The 13,016-nt window shown below is 38.5% G+C and overlaps 1 pseudogene; it reads left to right on the top strand.

Moving 5' to 3' along the window:
* Positions 1–12,326: 12,326 nt before the first annotated feature.
* On the top strand, positions 12,327–12,769 carry LOC148093492 (large ribosomal subunit protein uL23 pseudogene; annotated as a pseudogene).
* The last annotated feature ends 247 nt before the right edge of the window (positions 12,770–13,016 follow it).

The raw sequence follows: 13,016 nt of genomic DNA, 5'->3' as shown, positions 1-13,016 counted from the left end.
CATACATAGTTATTACAATATTATCGACTGTATTCCTTATACTGTACTTTATATCCTGTGACTATTTTGTAACTACCATTTGTACTTTTTAATCACTTTACCTTTTCCACTCAGTCCCCCAATGTCCTCCCTTCGGCAACCACCAGTCTCAAACACATTTCTAAATCATTTACTGAAATACAGGTAAATTAATCCCTTCTAAATCAATATGAAATATTTAATTTTCTTCTTATGGTACTAGAATTTTAGATAACAATTGATTCTATTTCATCTCAGCATTCGAGTACTTATGTACTTGGTGCATTATGACTCCTAAGCAGTATCTGTAAGTCCTATGTGGAGGTTCCTGCCATCAAGATGATTATAATTTTGAGTGAAAACAAGATTAGAAACAATATAAACAATATAAGTAAACATAACAGGGGTAAACAACATAGTATTATTCTTTTGTGTTAAAGTGAAAAGTGCTAGATAGTATTTACTTTTCAGAACAATGTTCTTGATCTTACATATAATTCTTATATTCCTTGTTTTTTGGAATATGGGAGAAAAAGCGAATCAGAAACTAAATGACAGAATGGTCTGCAAGGTCAGTGCTTAGCTTGTTTTTCCTTCCTCTGCCCTCTCTTTTCTTTCTCCTTGGACCTATTAGGGCCCTCAGAGCTACACTGAGACCCTATCCCCATTGCCATGGCCAATATCTGAGCCACGTAGAAACCAAACAAAGGATGAGACCAAAGGGTGGGAGTCCTGGGATCATTGACCTTTTCCAAAAAGGATACAGTTTTCAGTCAATTCCAACCCTTACAAAGTGTTCTTTCTTTATCGTGACAGCTTTTAAATTTACTGAAGAGAATAGTGGCAATTCACTTTCTGGGTGGCCTTAATATTCCCATTTGTAAAGTGAAGATAAATTTGTAAAAATTTATGAACAATTAGATAATACCTAAGAAACTGTCTAAAAATTTTTTTCTTTTCTATGCTTCCAAATGACAGTGTCATAGTGTTCCAGTTTTGATTACTTTAGGGTCCTGGGGACTAATGCATAGTTAAAAAAATTCCAAGAAGTATTTAAATGGAAATATGTTTTGAGTTTGATCAAAAAAGTAGTGGAAAGAAAATAATTAATTCAACCTGGTAAGAATTTTACTTGAGGAATTGAAGATATAGGTAAGTAAAAACAATGAGAAAGAAGAGGGAGTGGAGGATATTGGGGGGCAGGGGAGAAAGAGGGAATAAGAAAGTTAAAAATTATTATTATTATTATAAGAACACTTAACATGGGATCTACCCATTTAACATATCTTTCTGTGTACAACACAGTATTGTTACCTACAGGCAATATGTTCTACACCAGATCTCTAGAACTTGTCTTTCTTTTTTTAACCCTCACCTGAGGATATTTTTCCCATTGCTTTTTCGGAGAGAGTGGGGGGGGGGGGAGAGAGAGAGAGAAACATTAGTGCGAGAGAGACACATCCATTGATTACCTCCAGCACATGCCCCAACTGGGGCCGAGCCTGCAACCGAGGTAAGTGCCCTTGGCTGGAATCGAACCTGGGACCCTTCAGTCTGTGGGCAGATGCTCTAACCACTGAGCAGCCAGCTGGGGCTGGAACTTATTCATCTTGCATAACTGAAACTACATAGCAGTTGAACAACAACTCCCCATTCCCCCATCCCCCCAGCCCCTGGCAATCACCATCCCACTCTGCTTTTATTATTCAGCTTTAAAAAAGAAGGGAATCCTGCCATATGTGACAACATGGATGAACCTGGAGAACATTATGCCAAGTGAGATAAGCCAGTCACAGAAGGGCAAATCCAGCGTGATTCCACTTACACAGGTATGTAAAATAGTCAACCTCACAGAAGCAGAGACTGAGAAATATTTTAGGGAGTGAAGGAGCATGGAAGTGGAAAGAGGAATTGTGTATAAATCACTTCTCCTAAGTACCTCAATGAATCTCTACTATTGTCTTTCCAGTTCTTTAGCTAGGTTTTCTTTCATGGAATTACTCACCTTTCTGCTCCTTTCTGCTCCAGACACTGGGGTGTAAAAGGAAAGATTCTTGAACTCCAGAGGCACAGAATGAGCATGTGTCATCCCAGTTATGTATGCTAGACAAGGGGAGGGGCAAAGGTATTTTAAAACGTAGGAGTGCACTGATAAGGCAAAAATTATTGAAGTGAGGAAATGTGAGACTATCATCTAGTATTTATTTAAGGTCACTTGAGAGAGCTTGTTAAATCATAACTGAGAGAGGGAAATTAAAATGCTGAGAATATTATTTAAACAATGTCTGCATAGTATAGAGCATTTGCGGGGCCTGGTCCAATACATTAGGGGACATTAGAGTAAATTTTGACCCTCTTTTTAAAACCTAGGAACAGTGTTACATGTGAACCCAGGCCCTAAAAGGGTATGGAGCTGATTCTAAAGCTGTGATTTAAGGCCCTTAATTTTTGGTTGGGTGACTAGCAATCTTCAAATTTGCAAGCCTGCAGAGCCCATGTCACATTCCTTGACCTTTTTTGTTCCCTGCAGGGTCCAATTTAAAAGTATGGTCTCCATAGGCCAGGCACGTAGAAAGTGCTTGCCAAGTGATTTATTTTACTAAAATATGATAATCGGCTTAGTAGGACATGGTAGCTTAAAAAAATCATAAACAGTGTTGAAAAGATGTTTATGTTTTGCATCTTAAAAAAAAAAAGATCCTTCAGAGTTTTTATCTGGCACTATGAAAACAGACTCTATGGAAGACTCTTCTCCTTCCTCCTCCCACTCCCCAATTTGCATCAACTAATTAAGAAAGACTGTAACTAGAAGGGAATGATTAACTCATTAATTTAATCATTGTCATACTTGTGAATATGGACTTGTACTAGAGTTATGAGGTTAATGAATTCAAATGTAATGTCAAAACTGCCTATGGTTTTCAAAGAGAGGATTTTTTGCTCTGTAGTTTATATGCTTAGAAGTTAGAACTCAGCTGGGATAAAGTTTGACATCAAAATAAGTTACCGAAATTGTGCAGAAAACGGTGATTAGGAGAACATAAGAACTTTTCTTTATCATTGTTGCCAACATCACTGCTACCTTCAACACCACTGCACCAGTGCTATCATAATCTTCTCATAAGTTTTTCATCCGGATGGCTGGGAATTGACTTGCTTGGCCATAAGGCTGTCCACACACGAAGATGCTTTAGATCCTTAGAACTCAGTCTTTGGCCACTTCTTTTTATTATGAATGTTTTGTAGCAATTTTATGTCTAATATGTGCTAAAAATTTCTAAAAATATATCTCCAGCCCAGCTCCCTCTTAACCCATTACCTGCTCTGTTACCCATCAAATATAACAGGCACTGAGCTAGGTGCAGCGGATCCAGTGGTCAACAGAACAGACCTAGCTCCTCTCCTGGCAGTGCTTACAACATGGAGGATGCAATCGATAAATCATACAAATAATATCTAATTACAGATTGTAATGAGTATTCAGTGAAGCACCGGAGGTGATAAGAGATTGTCCTCTCTCCTGATGGGACCTGATTTAGATTAGGAAGCTTCTCTAAGGAAGCAGCAGTTATGTTGGAATCTGAAGAAGATATCAGAGTGGCCCAGTGAAAGGTTGGGAGGAAGAGAATTCCAGGGAAAGATAACACTTGCAAATGTCCTGAGGCAGGGAAGAGCTTGGCATTCTGAAAGAAGGCTCCTGTGCTTGCAGGACAGGATAGTAAGAGAGAATGGGTGATGTAAGGTGAGACTGGAGAGGAAGTCAGGAGAAGACCACGCAGAGACTTTGCTGACTGGGATTTAGGATTTCATTTTAACAGAAATAGAAAACCATTGAGAAGTTTTAGAAGGGTTGACATGATCAGAGTTTTGTTTAAGACGATAACTATGGTTATTTGTGAAAAATATACTGGAGGAGGGAACATAGCGGGAACATGAAAATAATGGTGTCGCTGAGAGAGGATGGTGCCTCAGAAAAGCAGAGAGGGACATGGATTCAAGATATAATTTGAATTCATTGACAGACTATAGATACTGAAGCGATATTGAATTGATAGGTAGAAGGTATAGATTGCATGATTACTGAACAATCTGTGATAGAGAAGGGTTTGGGAAACGGTTTTATTTATCACATATTTCCCACCCCACTAACTACCCACAAAATGGTGTTATAATTACATCCTTGGAGAAGTGCTGTACAGGACAGCCACATGGCACTGTCCTGTGGCTGTCCTGCATAGTGCAGGGGGACCATCCCAACCTTTCCATGTGCTTGGTGTCCCCTAGAGTTGTACAATAATGCAATGGCTCTGAGGCTGTAGAATACTGAATGTGCTTTGTTGCCTGTGAAGATTATAAAATAGGACATTATTTGAGTTAAGAGCTTTTATATATGGTTATGCTCTCCCGAGGGAGGCTGCCTAGGGACTGGAAAGTGCACCCTGGCATGGGACTGTATCAGGACACCTTTTGCTACTTGGTCTACCTCAAGCAGGGGTACATTTAATAATTCCCTGTTGAAAGTGTTGCTGTTATGTAATCTATGTGCCCAAAAGAGTGATCTTCTGATTAGATACTAGTAGTAGCCCTGTTTCCATTAGTCAGATATTATATGTGTACCGCAAAGTCCTCTTAAAGCCATACAAGATGATGGTAGACAGGGCACTAGGAAAAATGTTTATACGTTGAATGACATAGACATCAGAGGAAAATTATCTGTAGTACTGAAAAGGAGCCATCTGTCAAGGTAGGGAGGTTTGAAGTCCGAAGGTTCTGGCTATCATTTTCATATCTCAGTCATTCTCACTTAGCATGTAAAATCTTTAAGCAAACCTCCCCGACATTTATCACAGACTGCTTTCACCTTGGAATTCTAGGTCAAGTGTCCCTAGTGGTCACTCACATGTACACAAGACTAGATTATTCTTAGCAGTTTTAAGAGACTTCTTCCTTTGTTAATAGGAAATAAGCCAACAGAGAGTGTAAGCTCAGAGTATTTCTCTCCTCCCCTTTTCCTATACTCTCCGTGTCTAAAGGGGGCACAAGTGTACACATCCAAAGGCTGCAGTTTTTAGTCTTGATTTCTGAGTTTATAGGCCTCTGAGTAAAAAGTGAAGGAATCTTGATTAGAACTTTAAAATTCTAAGTCATTCACATCTTCGACTTTAGGTCCCAACAATTCAAAGCAGAACAGAACACCTATTTTACCCCGTAGTTGTATCAAGGCTTTATTATTGCAGCAAACGCAGCGCCGTCCACCCGCTTGCCTGTCAGAGCCGGGGCGCTTTCAGTTCCTCTCTCCTTTGCCTTCTCGCGCTCGCTGACCCCTGAGACCTGCGTCTTGGACACTCCTCTCCCTCCACATCCATTGCCCAGTGACAGCAGTTCGGGTAATTTTCTTAAATGTGTATTTGATCACTTTATTCTCTTGCTTAAAATTCTTCAGTGACATTTTATCTTCAAGTAAAATTTAAATTTATTGGCAAGTCAGGCAAAGTCTTTAATAACAACCGATGCCTCTCAGCTACCTGTTTGTCTCTTTTCATCTCCTGCCATCCCCGGTTCAACTACGCTGAAATGCAGATTCTCCCAAACACTTGCTCTTTTATAACTCTGTGACTTCAAGTTCTCTTTCTTCTCCCTGTCATCCTCAATTTTCTGGCTAACTCCAAATCATTCCTTGAAACTCGGATCAAATATTATCTCTGAAAATCACTCCAGTAACCAATGTCCCTGATGTAGGCACCCCCTTCCCAGCGGCTTTTTCTTGAATTCTGTGCTTGACGCTGCCATATGATTTTACTGTATTGTCTCTCGGTTCACCTGTGTGTGTGTATGTAGCCCATGTATATAGAATAGTGGCTAGGAATATGGGCTTTGGAGTTATACAGACCTGCTTATCCAATGTGTGACAGGCAGCTTTGGTTTTTACATTTATTATGATGGATTATTGATTGAAAAAGATAGTGCAAATAAAATGCATAACTACGTATGGTGCGTGCTATGTGTTCAGTAAGTGTTTGTTGCTATTATTGGTAGCAGGAGCAGTAGTACCTTCTTATTTTTAGTTTCTAACATGGTGTGTACTAGTAGATACTCAGTAAATGCTGATTGATTGATTAAATAAATCTATACTAAGTAAACTTGGCTTATGAAATCTTGAGGATAACTTGAATTCCTTATAAGAAAACTATCTGTAGTTCAGAACAGTTTGGATTTCTAACCATTTTCATCTTGTCAAGGATATGAATATGGAAGACTCTAGATTTCATAACTGCCACTTGATTTGCAGGGTTAGGAAACAAAAGTGTAAGTATTCCTTTAATTAAAAGTGTTGGTGTCACCTGGCAGAATTCTAACACACCATATAATGATGAGTGACACAAAGAAGGCTTCTGAGAAACATTTTTTGAGGTGCGTGGTACAAGGATGTTTTCACTAGGTTGAAGGTTCCTTACCCTGAATTCCAAAATACACAATTTCTGTACAGAGCTTATTATTTACTTTCCTGTGTGAATCAGCTGATACATGGATATTTAAAGGCTGTCCTTCTTAAAACTTTATATGCATAATTAATGATCATTAGCATACCTAATTAGATAAGACTGTATTTAGAACAAAATTATTTCTTATTTATAGTTATTATTCATAATAATCTATATAACTTAGTCCTGGTTATATACACCAATAAAGCATATTAGAGGCAATATTAACAAATAGCAAAACACTATTTTCTTGTAACTTCCATCTATTTGTCTTAGTTGTTCTCTGTGAATGTGTTCTGAGTATTGTTTTTACTTGATGAAAAGTCACTTAAAACAATTCTTCATATCAATGATGGTGACTTTATAGGATAGAATAAAAGATTTCTACTAGAAATTCTGGAATTTCTAAGATAAAAATCAAGACTTCTGTGATTGGAGAAAAATTAGGTTATTTTAAGCGTTTTAATCACATTCTTCTTTGGGAGAGAACTTTTTTCCTTTTCTTCTTTTAGCAAAGCAAATAATTGGGCCATTTGAGTGTGAAAAGATAGTTCCCAGGATGTGGCCTGGAAGGAGAGGGCTCACTTGGTCTGCAGGAGAAAATGTATTTCCAAGGGCTTCAAAGAGCAAGGGTAACGCGCAAACGCTAGGGGAGGAACCTGTAGCTATAAGGCAAGCGGAGAGAGGGTGACATGAGATTGCTAGAGGCCAGGCCTGAAGGAAAATATAGCCTGTGGGGGGAAAATGGGTGTGGTGGAGATAGCAAAAGCACTTAGGAAGTAGGGGTGGTCTGGAATGCATTTTTAATTTTTTTGTTTGCATGATGCTTTCATGTATTATTACCTTCTATCTTCAGACACATTACACGTGACCTGTAGTTAAAATCTACTTCACACACTGTTTTTTATTCACTAGTGCCTTTTAGTATTGGTACTCAGGGAGAATTGATGGAAAAAAGGGCCATACAGTTGGCCCCCGGTGGCCACTGGCTCTGTCTCTGCAGATTCAACCAATCGCAGATGCTGAGGACCTACTATATGCAATGTGCTACACCATTTTATATAAGGGACTTGAGCATCTGTGGATTTTGGTATCTGTGGGAATCGTAGAACTAATCTTCTACAGATAACAAGGAACAACTGTAATTCAGTTGGGTGAGCAGGAGTAACAATGCAGCAGAGATCCTTGGGGATATTTGGGGAGCGGGGTTGGCACTGAATTTTCTATTCACTATATTGTGAATTGAGATTTTTAAAAATATTAAATGTAGCAGAGATTGACCCAAGAAAGTTGTAAGAGTCAAGGATACACAGCCTATTAACACAGGGTTTTGCTTAAAAAAACTGAAATCTTATGGTTGCAGTGGGCTATTCTGAATATGTTTGACTATATTTGGGTGTGAAGTGAAGGTATTATATGACCCTCCTTTTCTGTTAATATTTTTGGCATCATTCAAGTAAAAGTACTGCTTATATTCTGTCAACATAACTCTTGAAAATTGGTCTCTAGACCTGAATGTAACACCTTCAATTTTTTTTTAGCATAGTAGATGATTGTCTCACTATTTTAGACTTCCACATTTTAAAATAATATGAAATCATATTATTTCAAGATAGAAGATCTAAGTATTGCACTTCTTCTTTATCATAGCCTTATTTCTCCCATGGTTGCAGAATTATTTGGCCAAATTTTGATACCCCCGAGTTGATGGTTCTAACTAAAGTCCCCTGGTGTAGGGAAATACACTAAACTTGCAGTTGGAAGATCCTGCCTTGAATACCAGCTTTGCCAATTATAGCTATATGAATGGTAGGAATAGTACAAATTCGGAGTCTGAATTTCCTTATCTACAGAATTTAAATAAACAATAACTTTCCTATCTCCATTACAGAATTGTGTCAATTGCCAAATTCCATGATATAAAAGCATGTTATAAATCCAAATACCCTATATAAATATAAAATGATATAAATTAAATTTTTTATAAATATTCTTTCAAGAAGGACAAAAGCACATTAGAGATGCGTATGAATTATCTTGTTTAAAAGAAAACCAATTGGGAGAAATAAAGATAATATCCTTGGCTATCAATGAAATCATTATTTTGCCTCTATAACTTTATAACTAACTCTGATTGAGTGAACCAGCCAAGTGACTAATTTTCTATTGGTTAATTCACTTCTTCAATCAACTGACTTCTTAAAATAAATTGCCTGTCCTTTTAAAAAATTGGTAACTGTGCCATACAGTGTATTGCTTTAGCAAAGTAGCTCCTCAAAGTGGTGGGTAACTTTTTCTATGGAGGGCCAATAATCATTAGCCAAAAAAGAAAGAAAACCCCCCAAACCTCTAAACCCAAGCAATTTAATCTATTTTCTCATGGGAGTCATAAATATAAGTTGCATAAGTCATACAAAAATGTAGTTTTATATTATGGTCAGTTAAGGAATGAGAGACACTGAGGGGAAAGAGAAAAGGGAAGAATGACAGAATCATTCTTGTATTTTGAATATCTATATTTCTTTGTTCTAATCTACTGTAAGCTCTGGCTTTCCTTTCCAAAGTTTGGAAAAACATCTCTGTCCTACTGAACAGCTATTGAAATCCACAACCGTTGCCTGGCCTCCGATATTTCTCTCTTGGCCACTCTGCTATTGTTACAACCCGTGCCTCTGCCTCTCTCCCAGCCCACCTTTATCTGAAGGCAAGGCCTTCCCAGTGCCTGTAGTAGGAACATGGGATCCAGCACCTCCTTAAACCATCTCCCTCCTGGTGACTTAAGTCCTGTTGCTTCTGCAGAGTTCGTGTTTCCTTCTTACATCCGATCGTAAGCTACTTGGGATGTACCTGCCCCTTTTCTGAGAATCCCAGAGAGATGTATTGAACATGACATAGGGACCTCAACCAGACAACTAGAATCCTAGTTTGGATATTTGCACAACTGGATGAGCTTATCATTCAAGAAAGGGATGTTGGGTAGGCAATGAATAAGGCAGCTTGCCGGGGGCTCAGTGAAATGAGGTTCATGACTGGTTTCAGTTTATTGTCTGGTTCCCCCTCCCCAGTCTAATTAAAGCACAGATTGGAGAGCAAGTGTGGGGGGAGGGGGGGGTTGAATATTATCTGAATTAATTTTAATGCTAGTAAGACAAATTGTTTTTCTTACCTTCTCTGGGCTTTAAAGTGCATAGTAATTTGGCATGCACAGAACAACTGCCTAAATGATGCACCATTCTCCCAAGGAAATGAAAGCTTCTAGAAAGCCCAGTGGATGGCTTTTCAGCCTGGAGTGAACTTTAAATGATGCCATTAAACTGAAGGGCTTACTTGTGCCTTAGTTGGACCCAAACCCCAATGAATGCCAAGCGCCAGCACAATGTCTACTAGTGACTGTTGCCAACTATGCCACCCAGGCTGCTGGTGTTGAAGCAAATTCCATTAGAAATAGGCCAGTTTCTTCTGTGTCTCCTGAGGGACTCTAGAATTTTATAGTGTATATTTATATTTGTATAATCAGCGCATTTTCTAATTAAGTGGCAGTTAGTGTATTTTACTAAGTATAGTTGAAATTATGGCCTTTAAAAACTAAATTAGACTGTAAAATATAACTTCCAAAATGGAGTGTAATAATAATATATTATATAGAGCTTACTATGTGTAAACACTGTTTTTAATTGCTTAACCTATATTTGTTCATTTAATCTTCACAACTCGATGAGATTAATTTTCTCTTATTAACCTCAATTTACATATCAAGATATTAAGGCAAAAAGAGGTTAAGTGATTTGCCTAAATTACACAAAAACTCAAGGTTATACAAAAACCTTTTTTTTTTCTTTCTTGGAAGAGTCTGACATAAAATCCAACAGAATGCAATGTAGGCTGATATTTACAGGTGTTTGTGTTAGAAGAGACAAAAAAGTCAGGAGACGGGTGCCTGGTTTAGGCACTCACTGAGTTGGGGTATAGTGACCAGGACAGGAGATTGGAAGACCCAGTTTGCCGTGTAGAGGGCGGTAAAGAAAGTGTAGGAGTGTCAGGAGATGCAAGGTACAGGGAACATATCTTTTGAAATTTTATGGGCCTAATCAACAGTTAAAGCAGTGAGTAAAGATGGAAAATGCAATTACTTGAGGAAAAGCAAGAAAGGTTAATTTGGGGAACTTGTGTGGACAGAGTACGGTCCTAATGTTGATGCATGCTTGAGTTGCTCAACGTTGGACAAATATAGGTTAAGCAGTTTCAATGTTCAACTAAAGAATCTATTGAAACCCCGGCTGAAAATGATTGGGTTGTACTAGTGACCAAAGAGATCTTATACAAGTGATTCTGTTCCTGGTTTGGGGTGGTGGCAGATAGGGACAGACTTTTGAGGAATTCCCCCAAGCTATGAGACACATGTGTGCATCGAGACTGGCTGCAAACATTGCACATTTTAACTCATCTCAGTCTAAAGGAATGCTCTCAAAAATGAGAAAATGATCGATTGTATGCAAAGATAATATCTTTTATAATGTCAACATTTCAAAATGCTTACAAGAATTTGATGGGCTATGGTGGATACATTCCTTCAAGAACTCAATCCTCTCTGAGCCAAAGTTCTCTTTCTACAATATATATTCAATAATGTCACCTCTACTTTCCTGAAATAGATTCCCCAGATAATATAAGATCAGTAATGCTATAGTTTTTATATAAAAAAATAAATTAAAAGATTAATATTAAAATGGTATTTCCAGATGTTAATGTTCTGGCAAAGCAATGTTAGACGCATTGTGAGGTAGTTGGATGTGTGCCCCTATTTGAAAAATTCCTGTGGATTTGATAGTACAAATGTAAACTGATGGTTGTGTTATACCAGCAACCCAAATACCATGAGTGGTATTTCTATCAGTGATGTGATTTTCCAAAATGATGAACAGCTACAGGTACACTTTCAAACAAAATAAAATACCATCTTCTCTCACTTTCCATAGTAGTTACACTTCTCAAATATTGTGGATATCAAAACTGTATAAAGCATACTCCATATTTATATGTAAAAGGAACTTAAGCTTAGGTTTTTCACCTAATTGAATATATGGCATGATAGTCTCAACTTAAAAGACATGCCAAATAATTTTTTGTGTAGTATCCTTGGGCCCCATTCACTAAATGCTAAGAGTGCCCTCCATCATTGTGGGAAAGTAGTAATTAAAAGCCTGATCCAATTTTTCGCAGACTAAACTGTGAAAGCATAAAAAATCAGGCTCTGATGTTATGTCAGTGTTGTCTCAGGATGGTCAGAAGACCTTTTTTTTCTTAGCTCATTAGCATCTTTCCAAGGCCATTTGAAAGCAGAACAGCAAAACGTCCTGATGGCTTACAACAACAATATGTTATTTCTCACAATTCAGTCAGTTGGGAAGTTAATTTCTGTGAACGCCAGTTGAGATTCTCTAGTCATGGTGGCATTTTAAAATTTTTACCTGGCTAACTTTTACTTACTCTGCAAATCTCAGTTTAGGTATCACTTTGTCGGGGAGACATTTTCTGATTTCACATACTAGATTGAACTCCCCTTATAGTACTCCCGTCAGCATTCACTTCCTAACACTCACCATATTTTTCACAGCTTGGATATTTTCACTGTCAGCCTGTGAGTTCTATGAGGGCAAGTCCTGTTTTGTACATCATTGTATCCTGGTTACCTTGTCCCAGATAGTTAAAAAAATTGTTTTTGCATTATATTGCATTGAGTTGATGTGAAATTTAATTTGTGGATCAATTTGCCCCCTCCCCCCCATGTAACCTAATAGTTTTAGAAAATGATTGTGGCTCACGAAGATGGCCGTGAAAGCAAAGAAGGAAGCCCTTGCTCCTCCCAAAGCCAAAGCAAAGGCTTTGAAGGCAAAGAAAGCAGTGCTGAGAGGCGTCCACAGCCACAGGAAAAAGATCTGCACGAGGCCCAGCTCCCTAGGGCTGAGGACACTGTGGGTCCAAGGCGGCCTAAAGAGCGCCCCCAGGGGAAACAGGCTCGCCCACTGCGCCATCATCAGGTGCCCCCCGACTACCCAGTCAGCCATGGAGACAGAAGACAGTGACACACTGTGTTCATCGTGCACGCCAAGGCCAACAGGCAGCACATCGAACAGGCTGTGAAGAAGCTCTGCGACTTTGTCGTGGCCGAGGTCAACACCCTGATTCTGCCTGATGGAGAGAAGGCATATGTCCGACCGACTCCTAACCGTGATGCTTTGGATGTTGCCAACAAAATTGGGATCATCTAAACGGAGTCCAGCAGGCTAATTCTAAATATAAAAATTTTACACAGTAAAAAAAAAAAATGATTGTGGATTATTTAAAATGTTATCGTATCAACTACATTAAAAAATTTCCTCTTGGAGATTAAATGAAAGAACAATTTTGATCAGTAGAAAGCTTTCCATACAACATAATGTGCATTCACCTTCCACGGAGCATCACGTCATTACATGCTTCACTAACCTGCTGCTGGTGCTTACAATCTTCTTTGAA

This window comes from Miniopterus natalensis, chromosome 3 (genome assembly GCF_054644295.1).
Source record: "Miniopterus natalensis isolate mMinNat1 chromosome 3, mMinNat1.hap1, whole genome shotgun sequence".
Taxonomy (NCBI): Eukaryota; Metazoa; Chordata; class Mammalia; order Chiroptera; family Miniopteridae; genus Miniopterus; species Miniopterus natalensis.
Note: the sequence above shows the minus strand (reverse complement) of the source record. Positions and strands in the feature narration are given on the sequence as shown.